We start from the raw sequence: 10,911 nt of genomic DNA, 5'->3' as shown, positions 1-10,911 counted from the left end.
TGTGCACTGCCTCCAAGCGTTTATACTGGCTCGGTGATGGCGATATCATCGGCAGCTGCTAAAGAATGCGGCTTGTTATGAGCACAAAATTCAGTTTAAGCATCGGCATAGGATTGTTGCCCCAGCGTACACCTGCCATGCGGCGAAAAGCGTTGAGTCTCTGCACGAATGTGCAGAGACTCAACATACCATCAAATACGATCAACCGCTCGTCGCCATAGTAACTTGTCATCGATGGTAACGCCCGGGAAATGAACACTTGGCGCACGACGAATGGAATAGCCTCTGATACTCAGCGACCGGTGCATTGACTTCTACCGCACCCCCGGGAAGAGCATGAAGGCAGATTTCTCCGCTGATAGAGACAGGCCAAGTATCGACATGTGGTGTTCAATAATTGAAATGGCGCCCTGTCCGATCTGAGCCAGACGTTTGCATTGGTACCCTGAGATCCAGATGCAGATATTATCGGCATAGATTGATACTTCAACTGCTTTCAGAGCTACTTTCAGAGTGCCAAGAAGGCTGGCCATGGCAGCGTCAAAAAGCAAGGGAGATGAAAGATTTTCTTGTGGAACGCCGAGGGAAACGCTTCGCTCTTTGCTCATCACATGTCCAAGCTTAACCCAATAAATTAATGTACCGATAAATTCATGTATAACCCGATAAATTCATGATAAACCCGACAAATTCAGGTATCCGATAAATTCATGTACGAAACGAAGAGCGTTTCCCGGAACACCCATGACTTGGAGTCCATAGACGATGCCTGTTGGAAGTACACAGTCACATGCTTTTGCAACGTGCATGAAGACAGCGAGTGTGAAGAAGCCGCTGACACGGTGGTGCTTGACGTGGCTTAGCCGGTCCAAAACACTGTCCTGGGTGCTCAACCATGGGCGAAATCCCGTCATACACGCGGGTCATCTTCCTTATTGCTAAATGTACTGAGTTAGTATTGTGCATATGCGTCTTTCCATCAACCTGGATGCGCATGGTATTAGCGATACTGGTCGATATTAAGAAAGGTTCGCCAGGTATTTTCTGTGCCTCCACACTGGCACCACCCATGCTGTCTTTCATGCAAATGGATTCTCTTCTGTGCTCAAGACATAACTAAATATATCGAAAAGGGCGTGCCTTCCATCATATGGCAGATTTGTCAGCATCTGATTGGTGATCATATCGGGACCCAAAGCACACCATATTTTCAATTTGTTAAGCGCTATATCCAGCTCTCGGAATGTGAACGGCGAATCCATTGGGTGGAGTATTTGAGGTAGCAGAGGTATCGCCACTCCTGCTGATCTTCCAGATGTGTATACGTCGGCGAAATCTTCTGCAAGGATTCGCAAATATTTACCTTGCTTCAAAGCGAGTGCTTCTAATGGTCTGTGAGAGTGGATCTTTCGAGAAAGACTAGTTATTACTCTCCATATTCTTGTCAAGGGTGTAAACGACGGTAATCTTTCACAGAAAGCAGCCCATTGAGTTCTGCGTAGTTTTGTGTGTGTGTGTGTGTGTGTGTGTGTGTGTGTGTGTGTGTGTGTGTGTGTGTGTGCGTGTGTGTGTGTGTGTGTGTGTGTGTGTGTGTGTGGCGACGAATGACAGCATTTGTCTGAATATATTCAGTTTTCACCGATAGCTTTCCTTTTTTTCCCAAGAGCTTTCACTACGCTATTCTACGTGCTGCACACAGGTCCTTTAACTTGAAGTCAGGAGCCAGAAAATGATCGGGCAATTTCAGTAGCGATGTAGCCGCTCGCTTACTTCGTAACATGTCTGAAAACAGCTCACCAGAGGATTCGCCCAGCGCTGTTCTGTACGTGTACTAGCGTGTCACATTTCACAAATGTTGACCAGTGTTTCCCAAATCCGATGATATTGGTGAATATGGAGAAAGGGCCGCTGCCCATTCTGTCTGGGGCCGTTGCCGATGATACCAGAAGGTACGCGGAGTGTAGTACAAGGTCTATCACACTCCATAAATCTGGTGGCTGAAAAAATGTTGGTTTGCCATCATTTGCCACGCATAAGTCACCAGCATTATCCGCCGCTAAAAATTCATTGCCTTGGGAGTCAGCGCTCTTATCTCCCCAGAGCAGGTGATGTGCGTTAAAGTCACCACAGATTGTTCAAGGAGTGAGACACCGAGTGCAAATGAACTGCAGTGTAGTCTCAATGGGGACCTTCTTGCATGGACGTATGTAAACTGATATTACACTCAGTTTTTGGTTTGCTATGCACACTTGAACCGCATCGACTTCTAGTGAGTTGAAACGGAGGTCTTGAACTGGTAATGCAACGTGAGTCACTTCCCCCGGGGCGCTTCAATTTGCAAAGAATGGTATGCTCGCGTTGCAATGTTGGATATATCCTGTGGGCGTCCTTTCATTTGGTAGTCGGGCTTCTGAGAGGGATAAAATCTGTGTTAGAATGTCTTGCAGGATGTCACAGAACGAGCGCTAAAAAAGAGCGCGCCGCCAAATCCTTGCGACAACGGGCGGCAGAAACGCCGCGAGGTAAAAAGAGAAAAAAAAAGAAAGCAAACATCGAGGGCTCCCGGGCGCGCGCTCTCCCCGCAGAAGCACGGCTTCGCAGACGAACCTCCTCACCCCACATCGGCGGCCCAGCAAGCCCGCGATTTTTCCAGAAAGAAGTGGGCGGGGCCATACCGAGTTGACTCACCGGCCGGAGAGGGCATTCCAACTGTCTCGCCCTCTTCCCAGCTTTCGCCGCGTATCGCGCCGACGAAATGACCAGAAATTTCTGGAAGGTGGCGCGGAAGGTATTTAATCGAGCGGCCGAGACGACAGAACAGGAGGTGACGGAAGTTAACGCCAGAGCGCGTAGGAATTCCGCCGTGTAGTCGGCGAAGGTTCTGCCCGTAGTGACAGAACAGGAGGAGACGGAAGTGAGCGCCAGAGTGCGTAGAGAGTCCGCCGTGTAGTCGGCGAAGTTTGTGGTCCGTAGGGACGGCTCGAGCTACAGGCAAGAGCGTGGGTTTACCGCTATCGAGCGAAGACGCGGGCAACAGCTGCGTGTGTGAAGCCGACGGATTTCCGGCGAAGAAGTTGAAGTTTGAAGAGTGGCCAATTGAAGACGGGAGGTTTCCTGGAAGAGAACTTCGAGAGCTGCGGAACGACAACAACGCTGGACTTTGAGTGAGTGATTCTCGGAAGAGTATCATTCAGACTTTTGTTCCAAGGACTTTGGACTGAATAGGTTTTATATCTCTTTAGTCTTTAAGTGTCTTGGTTGTTCAATGCATGTGACTGCATTGTAGTGCGTATTGTTGTCTGTGTCCGTTGTTTCAAGTGTGGTTGATTGTACTGTGTAGTACATTGTCTGTTTGGTGACGTATTGTATGTAACTATTGTGGAGTGTGCATACGTGTGTATTGTTTTTGATCTGCCGTTAATGAGAATATAATTTTGTTTGTTTATCAACTCTCGGCTCTGTCTTGTTCTTTGGGCCACAGCCGGCGTCCGCTGGCGCACCAATAAGGACCACTTCTAAATTGTCCACGCTTTCGTGGTGCGGTTCGGGGGGCCGATACTTCGGCTCTTGGAATTAGCCCGGCGATCGCCTCCCTAATAAAGGGGACAGGTGTGACAATTAATCTGGCGTCCGCGACAGGACGTCACCAGATTAATTGTCACACCTGTCCCCTTTATTAGGGAGGCGATCGCCGGGCTAATTCCAAGAGCCGAAGTATCGGCCCCCCGAACCGCACCACGAAAGCGTGGACAATTTAGAAGTGGTCCTTATTGGTGCGCCAGCGGACGCCGGCTGTGGCCCAAAGAACAAGACAGAGCCGAGAGTTGATAAACAAACAAAATTATATTCTCATTAACGGCAGATCAAAAACAATACACACGTATGCACACTCCACAATAGTTACATACAATACGTCACCAAACAGACAATGTACTACACAGTACAATCAACCACACTTGAAACAACGGACACAGACAACAATACGCACTACAATGCAGTCACATGCATTGAACAACCAAGACACTTAAAGACTAAAGAGATATAAAACCTATTCAGTCCAAAGTCCTTGGAACAAAAGTCTGAATGATACTCTTCCGAGAATCACTCACTCAAAGTCCAGCGTTGTTGTCGTTCCGCAGCTCTCGAAGTTCTCTTCCAGGAAACCTCCCGTCTTCAATTGGCCACTCTTCAAACTTCAACTTCTTCGCCGGAAATCCGTCGGCTTCACACACGCAGCTGTTGCCCGCGTCTTCGCTCGATAGCGGTAAACCCACGCTCTTGCCTGTAGCTCGAGCCGTCCCTACGGACCACAAACTTCGCCGACTACACGGCGGACTCTCTACGCACTCTGGCGCTCACTTCCGTCTCCTCCTGTTCTGTCACTACGGGCAGAACCTTCGCCGACTACACGGCGGAATTCCTACGCGCTCTGGCGTTAACTTCCGTCACCTCCTGTTCTGTCGTCTCGGCCGCTCGATTAAATACCTTCCGCGCCACCTTCCAGAAATTTCTGGTCATTTCGTCGGCGCGATACGCGGCGAAAGCTGGGAAGAGGGCGAGACAGTTGGAATGCCCTCTCCGGCCGGTGAGTCAACTCGGTATGGCCCCGCCCACTTCTTTCTGGAAAAATCGCGGGCTTGCTGGGCCGCCGATGTGGGGTGAGGAGGTTCGTCTGCGAAGCCGTGCTTCTGCGGGGAGAGCGCGTGCCCGGGAGCCCTCGATGTTTGCTTTCTTTTTTTTTCTCTTTTTACCTCGCGGCGTTTCTGCCGCCCGTTGTCGCAAGGATTTGGCGGCGCGCTCTTTTTTAGCGCTCGTTCTGTGACACAGGAAAAAGTTAAGTTCACACAGACGTTGCAGAAGACCGGCAAAGTGTCATTGCAATAATTAGGGCACTTTTGAGAGACGGAATGAGCCAGGCGGGCGAGATATTGCCAACATTCTGCTGTGTATACGTGAAAAAAGGTCACAGTATCATTGACCCGAGAGCCAGTACTACTTCCATCATATCTTTCGTATAACTCGCTGGTATTTGTGCGACGTGTGAGCGTAGTGCCGTGAACAAAGTTCGAATCGCATGCTCAATATTTTTCTACTAACTGCTTCCAGTTACTTTACATCGGTTCGATAGCGCAGCATGGTGCGCTTAAGGGACTCCAGGACATGTTTTTCAGCAACCGTAATCACTCCCGTTGACTCAGTTACGCCTCGTGGTTGTTTCAGGCAAGGGAAATTTTCACCATAGTCGTTAACTAAGTCACTATGTTGTGGCGTGTTAGTCGTCTTCCTTGTGATTGATGGTTCGCTTACAGCCTTCGGGCCGAGCACCTCTGTCTCTCCACGAGAATGCTTAGCGACATGCCCGAACGCTGACATTTAAAACAATGTGGCGGTGTCTCCACGTAGTCTTCTAGTTCATGTCTGGTAAAACCAAGGTTGATCTTGTCTTGGCGTTCCGAATTCAGGGCGAATATGAGCACCACAGAGCCAGTACGCCTGTATTCCCATTCGGAGGACGAGGTTTGGACCCGACGGATGGTTCTTCTTGTGGGGTATACTCCTTTAGGTTTCGGGTAGGTTAGCAACTCTTCATCCGGGTACATTCTTGCGACTTCTCGTACGACGCACGTATTTTTCATATAGCTATGGGGTACACGGGCAGATATGGCTATTCCACGGACATTTTTGTTCTTTAGAAGCATGTTACCTTGATGTTCCATCGCAATATCTAAGAGCAAAGAACCCTGTGCTGTGAAGTTACTCTTGACAGGGGCTCCACCTATAATCGTTTCGTTTTCAGAAGAAAGGGCAACGGGATTCACTTGCCTTAAGTTAGCTCCTTCGGATGCTGTACCAAGTATCACAGCAATACCCACTGTCCTGTCTTTGCAATGACGGATCACACTAAAGCTACCCTCGTCCGTATCTAGATCCGTAGAGGTCACCGCGTCGTGGTTCCCGATGTCCGTTGAGCCATCCTCAGGTTCAGTTATGTCTTGTCGCTTGCAGTCAGGCATACTTTCGCAGGCAAGCTGATCTTTGTGGCTCGGTGTCACCACTTGGGAGGTCATGGCGGTACATTCGTTGGCCCCTGTTTCGGTCCTTCCAGTACCTTTCAACGCGGCGGGTTGCCCAGCACCCGTCGGTCTCCGATACGGAAGGTGCCTTTTCGAGGTGGCCGGCGTCTTGATCAGTTCTGATCCGTAATATTGTCGCGGTACAAAATTGTAGCGGTACAATATAAACAAAAGAAACGATAAACGCAGACAGAGCTACTTAGGCAGGCAGCACCAGCTTCGTCATCGTCTTCCTTTCCCCCATCCGCTGAACTTCTGGTTGACCTCCCTGCCTTCTCCCTTTTGTTGTTTCCTTCCTTCCTCAGTGGCCTACTGAGTAGACTGTAGCACCAACAATCAGAATATTTTTTTTCTGGCGTCTACTTTTCTCTCCACTTTTCTTCTCATATTTCTTCCCCATCCTCCCTCCCTTTAGCGCAGGGGAGCAAATCGGATGTTGTAGTTATGGTTCACGTTACTACCTTTATCACCATTTAATTTTTCACTTTTTTAAAGTAAATTTTCAAGCTTGTATAGTGCAAAAGGAAATGACAAAAACACCAATGCTCACTAAGCTAAGAGGCTGATTCTTTTAATAAGTTTCAGTTTTATATATTGCGGTATAGCAGTGTGATATTGCCATAACAATTACTTATCATTGATGCTACTTAAAACTAAAACAGCCATATTTGCTAAAGCCAGGTACCATGCATTTTCGTAATCTTATCACGTTAAAACAGTAAAAGTACCATCAGAATGTTTAAATATGTAAAATGTCATTGCAAGCGTAAGCTTGATAATTTTCGAGCCAGTCCTCAGCATCAGACCCTGGTATCATTCTGTGGAAATCTCGCTTTGCAGTGCAAAAGTCCCGAATTTAAAGTAACTACTTTGTCGACGACGTAGACTTCCTGTTTGTGTGTTTGTATCTGAAAGAAAGGCAATATTTTATGTTTCAGCTTTAGGTGTCATATAACTACTTTCTGAATTTTGTTTCATATGTCATCTACTGTCTCATTTCACAATGAAACAACACAAAATTAGGCCTGCAAACTTATTCATTTCTGTAAACTTGGTTTACAGAAAAATAATAGATCACACCAAAAGCCCAACGAAGCTAGATGACCACTTCTTTTCTTGCAATTTACACGCCCTGAAGCTTGGTACGCATCCACATTCAGGAACAGTTACGGAAATAAAATATGTTTTAATTGCCTACCCTTCTGAAATAAAAAGTAAAGAGAGACATCATATTCACGTTACATAAAGAGCAGCGTTTATAGTTATAACAATACTAACTAGCCTAATTCTTTTTATACCTGTAATGTAATCTTCATAATCGTTGCAACATTATAAAACAATCATCTGGGTTCTACAAGGTCGTAATAACCACACGCTACTATGCCATCATGTGTTCTAGGAGGTCAGGGTTACTCATGTTGTTCACACAACATTTACCTGTCTTACTCGTAGTTTTTAGCACGGAAGCTGCTTAAGCTTCTGTTCAATACGCTGTGCATTATCAGCGCAACGTAATAAACAATTAAGTACTTAGAATTACGTACCTATGCCTTTTCTCAATAAAAAGACAGGCTGCCTGACAAGTACAGTACTCACGGATTGAAATAGGACCCTCGCAGTGCGTGGCCGCCGCTCCGCACAGTGGCGCTCGTGAGTGCTCCTGCAACTAATTTGTGGCATTGTGGTATAGAGTGAGGGGGAGAACATCTACCGAGCAGCATTTCTACTTGCGGTCACGGACGATTCGGCGTGTAGTCCACCATGTGCACACTGCCAGCGTGGCACCCTGAGGTGGGCCTTTTCCGCATGCCGACCGAACAGGCTACCCGGTGTGCACCTTACATTCACCCTGTGGCGCCAGCAGACGACTCGCCTGTTCTGCGCGCTTTAGCGATGTGGCTCGCATGCTTTGCAAGTAAAATACAAGATTCAGCCAGAATATTGCGCCTTAGGTGCATTGGTAGCTGTGGTAAACATCCCCACAAAACATAGAAAGTTTAATTTCGTGTTTTCGCCACGACAAAGAAAAAAAAAGCAGTTACAGGCCTGTGTGCATGTAACATTGAAAGCACCGGTAGGTATTTTTTCGTTTCGCCATGAGAAGTGAACACTGCAGCCATTTTGCGCAGCAGGCTTTCGTAGAGGCTAACGGCTGCAGAATAATGGGCCATCTTCTGGCATTCTTCTTGAAGGGCCTCCCACAGAACACTAGAGCATCGGCCACCGCGAAAGGGCCTTTTTTCAGCCCAGACATTTTGAATAATAATCATGTGCGCACCTAGTGACGTCATGAGAAGCCGAGGAATCGTACATATATCAGGTGAGCACAAAGCATGCTTCTGTTTCAGTTCCGAGAGCAGCTATGCCAGGAATACTCATTATGGAAAGGATGCAGATTGTTAATCTGTCTGTGGCAGGTGCACTGCAGCAACAAATCCCTGATATGACCCGACGCCCTTTATCATCAGTGAACAGGATTGTGAAAGCTTACAGCACTGAAGCTCGCTTGACGAATCTGCCCCGAGGTCACCTGCTGAAGGTGACGACCGACTCCGACGACGATCTAATAGTGGAAACAGCGAGACAAAACCCGAAGATAACCGCAAAAGAAATAAGGAACGCCCTTGGGCTCGTAGCCAGCAACCAAGTCGTACGTGAGCGCGTTCACGCAAGCTGCCTTCGTAGCCGTGTTGCGGCGATGAAGCCTTTTGTATCGGAACAAAACAAGGTCGAAAGACTGCTGTTTGCTAAGGAGCATCGATTCTAGGTGGCGCAAGAGTGGAAGGACGTCATTTTTTTTGGATGAGAGCAATTTCACTTCAAAGTGGGATCAGCAGCAATGAACGCGGAGAACGCAATGCGCAAGGTAAGCTAAAGTCTTCATGTGCACGAGTTACAAAGGTTCTCTAAAGAATCAATCAACTCTTTGGCTGTCAATCAAGCGCCTGCTAGAGGAGAGATGTGTTTTTTTCTCCAGGTTCTACGCAACCCATCTGCATCGCGTGGCAAGCAGCAGCCGCTGCAGCGTCAATGCATGGGGGTCCGTTTCGAAAGATGGCTTGGGCCCATTGGTAGGCCTGGATGGTCGCTTCAACGCCGCAGCATACAGAAATCTCCTGGACACCGTGCTGCTACCAAACGCTCTAAACTGCCCATTTAAGGATGGCCTGTTTTCATTTCAGCATGACACCGCAGTGTCACCGCATTGACACCACAGTGTTAATCAAGCCTGCCAGAGGAGAGGTGTGCAATGTAGCTGCAATGGCACCCGCAAGGTTCGGGTATGAATATCATTGAAAATGTATGGGCTGAAATAAAGAGGAACATATTGCGTCGACCGCTCTACAAATGTTCGTCGCACAACCTCTGGGTGGCAGTTGAAGGAGAATGGCAGAAGTTGGCCGGGTCGTCTGGGGCCGATAGCTTCTACGAAAGCAAGCCGCGTAGAATGGCTGTGGGGGTGGCTGCTCGGGGCGAAATGAAAGTACTAACACATAAATTCAATTGCAAGCATACAGGCCTGTAACTGCTTCTTTTCTTTCTTTGTCGGGGCAAACGACACGAAATAGGTTTTCTATGTTTTTGTGGGGATGTTTACCACATCTACCAACGCAACTAAGGCGCAATATTTTAGCTCAATCCTGTATTTTACTTGTTCAGCATGCGAGCCGTATCGCTAAAGCGCGCAGAACCAGTGAGTTGTCTGCTGGCGCCATAAGTGCAAGGTGCGCATCGGGTAGCCTGTTCGGTCGGCATGCGAAAAAGGCCCGCCTTAGGGCGCCACGCTCATACTGTGCACTTGGTCAACTACACGCCGAATCGTCGTTGACCGCAAGTAGAAATGCTGCTCCGCAGATGTTCTCCCCCTCACTCTATACCACAGTGCAACAGATTAGTTGCAGGAGCACCCACGAGTGGCGTTATCCACCGCCCGATCTAATAGGTACAGCCATATCAATCAATCAATCAATCAATCAAACAATCAATTAATCCACGTGCTGCAAGTGTTCTATTTCAATCCGTGAGTGCTGTACGTATTGATGTCATGCCTCAAATATGCGTGAATTCTTTTTTCATTCACAATGTTCCCAAGTATGAACGCAACTGCCAGATCAAGTTTGGTGGTCACTGAGTCCATGCTTAAACTTTCGCTGGATGGATGAATCGTTGCACAGACATGAACACACAGGCAGACCAGAATATTTGCATTTAAGTATCTCAACAAAGAGTATAATTTTCAAACTCATTTTCACGAGACACCTCTACCTCATATATCTTCTCGCGTAGTTCACCATCTAATCATTGATCGTGCTCCTAGCGAGCGCCATGCACTAACTCGGTAGGCACGCGCTCTATTTGTCTTGTTCACCCTTTGCTTCGCTACCCGAACACGGGCAATGTGGGCTGTTATCCTGCTGCGCAGATTTTCGCAGTAACTTGTTATGGCGAAAAACGAACATAAAAAAACTCAAAAGACGAATAAACGAAAAGATAGAGAGGATAAAGACAAAAAGAAGAAAGGAGGTATAAAATACAATAAAAAATTAAGTAGAAAGAGAAATATATAGGAAGAAACGGACACAAAAAGATAAAAAAAAAACAGAGAAGGCGTTTGGGTTTGAACGGTAAAAAAAAGAGAAAGAAAGAAATGAAGAGAAAGCGGTAGAAAGAAAGAGGTGGAAAAAATGGAGAGAGAAACGGTCACGCGAGACAACATAAAGAGTGAGAAAGGGAGAGAGAGAAACAGATACAGTGGCAATAAATAAATAGAAGAGATGAACTCAAGATGCGAGACGAAAGGAAAGCAGATAAACTGAAAAAAAATGGCAGCATATCC

Source organism: Rhipicephalus microplus, chromosome 6, assembly GCF_043290135.1.
Source record: "Rhipicephalus microplus isolate Deutch F79 chromosome 6, USDA_Rmic, whole genome shotgun sequence".
In the NCBI taxonomy this organism is placed as follows: Eukaryota; Metazoa; Arthropoda; class Arachnida; order Ixodida; family Ixodidae; genus Rhipicephalus; species Rhipicephalus microplus.
This window is presented reverse-complemented; position numbering follows the sequence as displayed.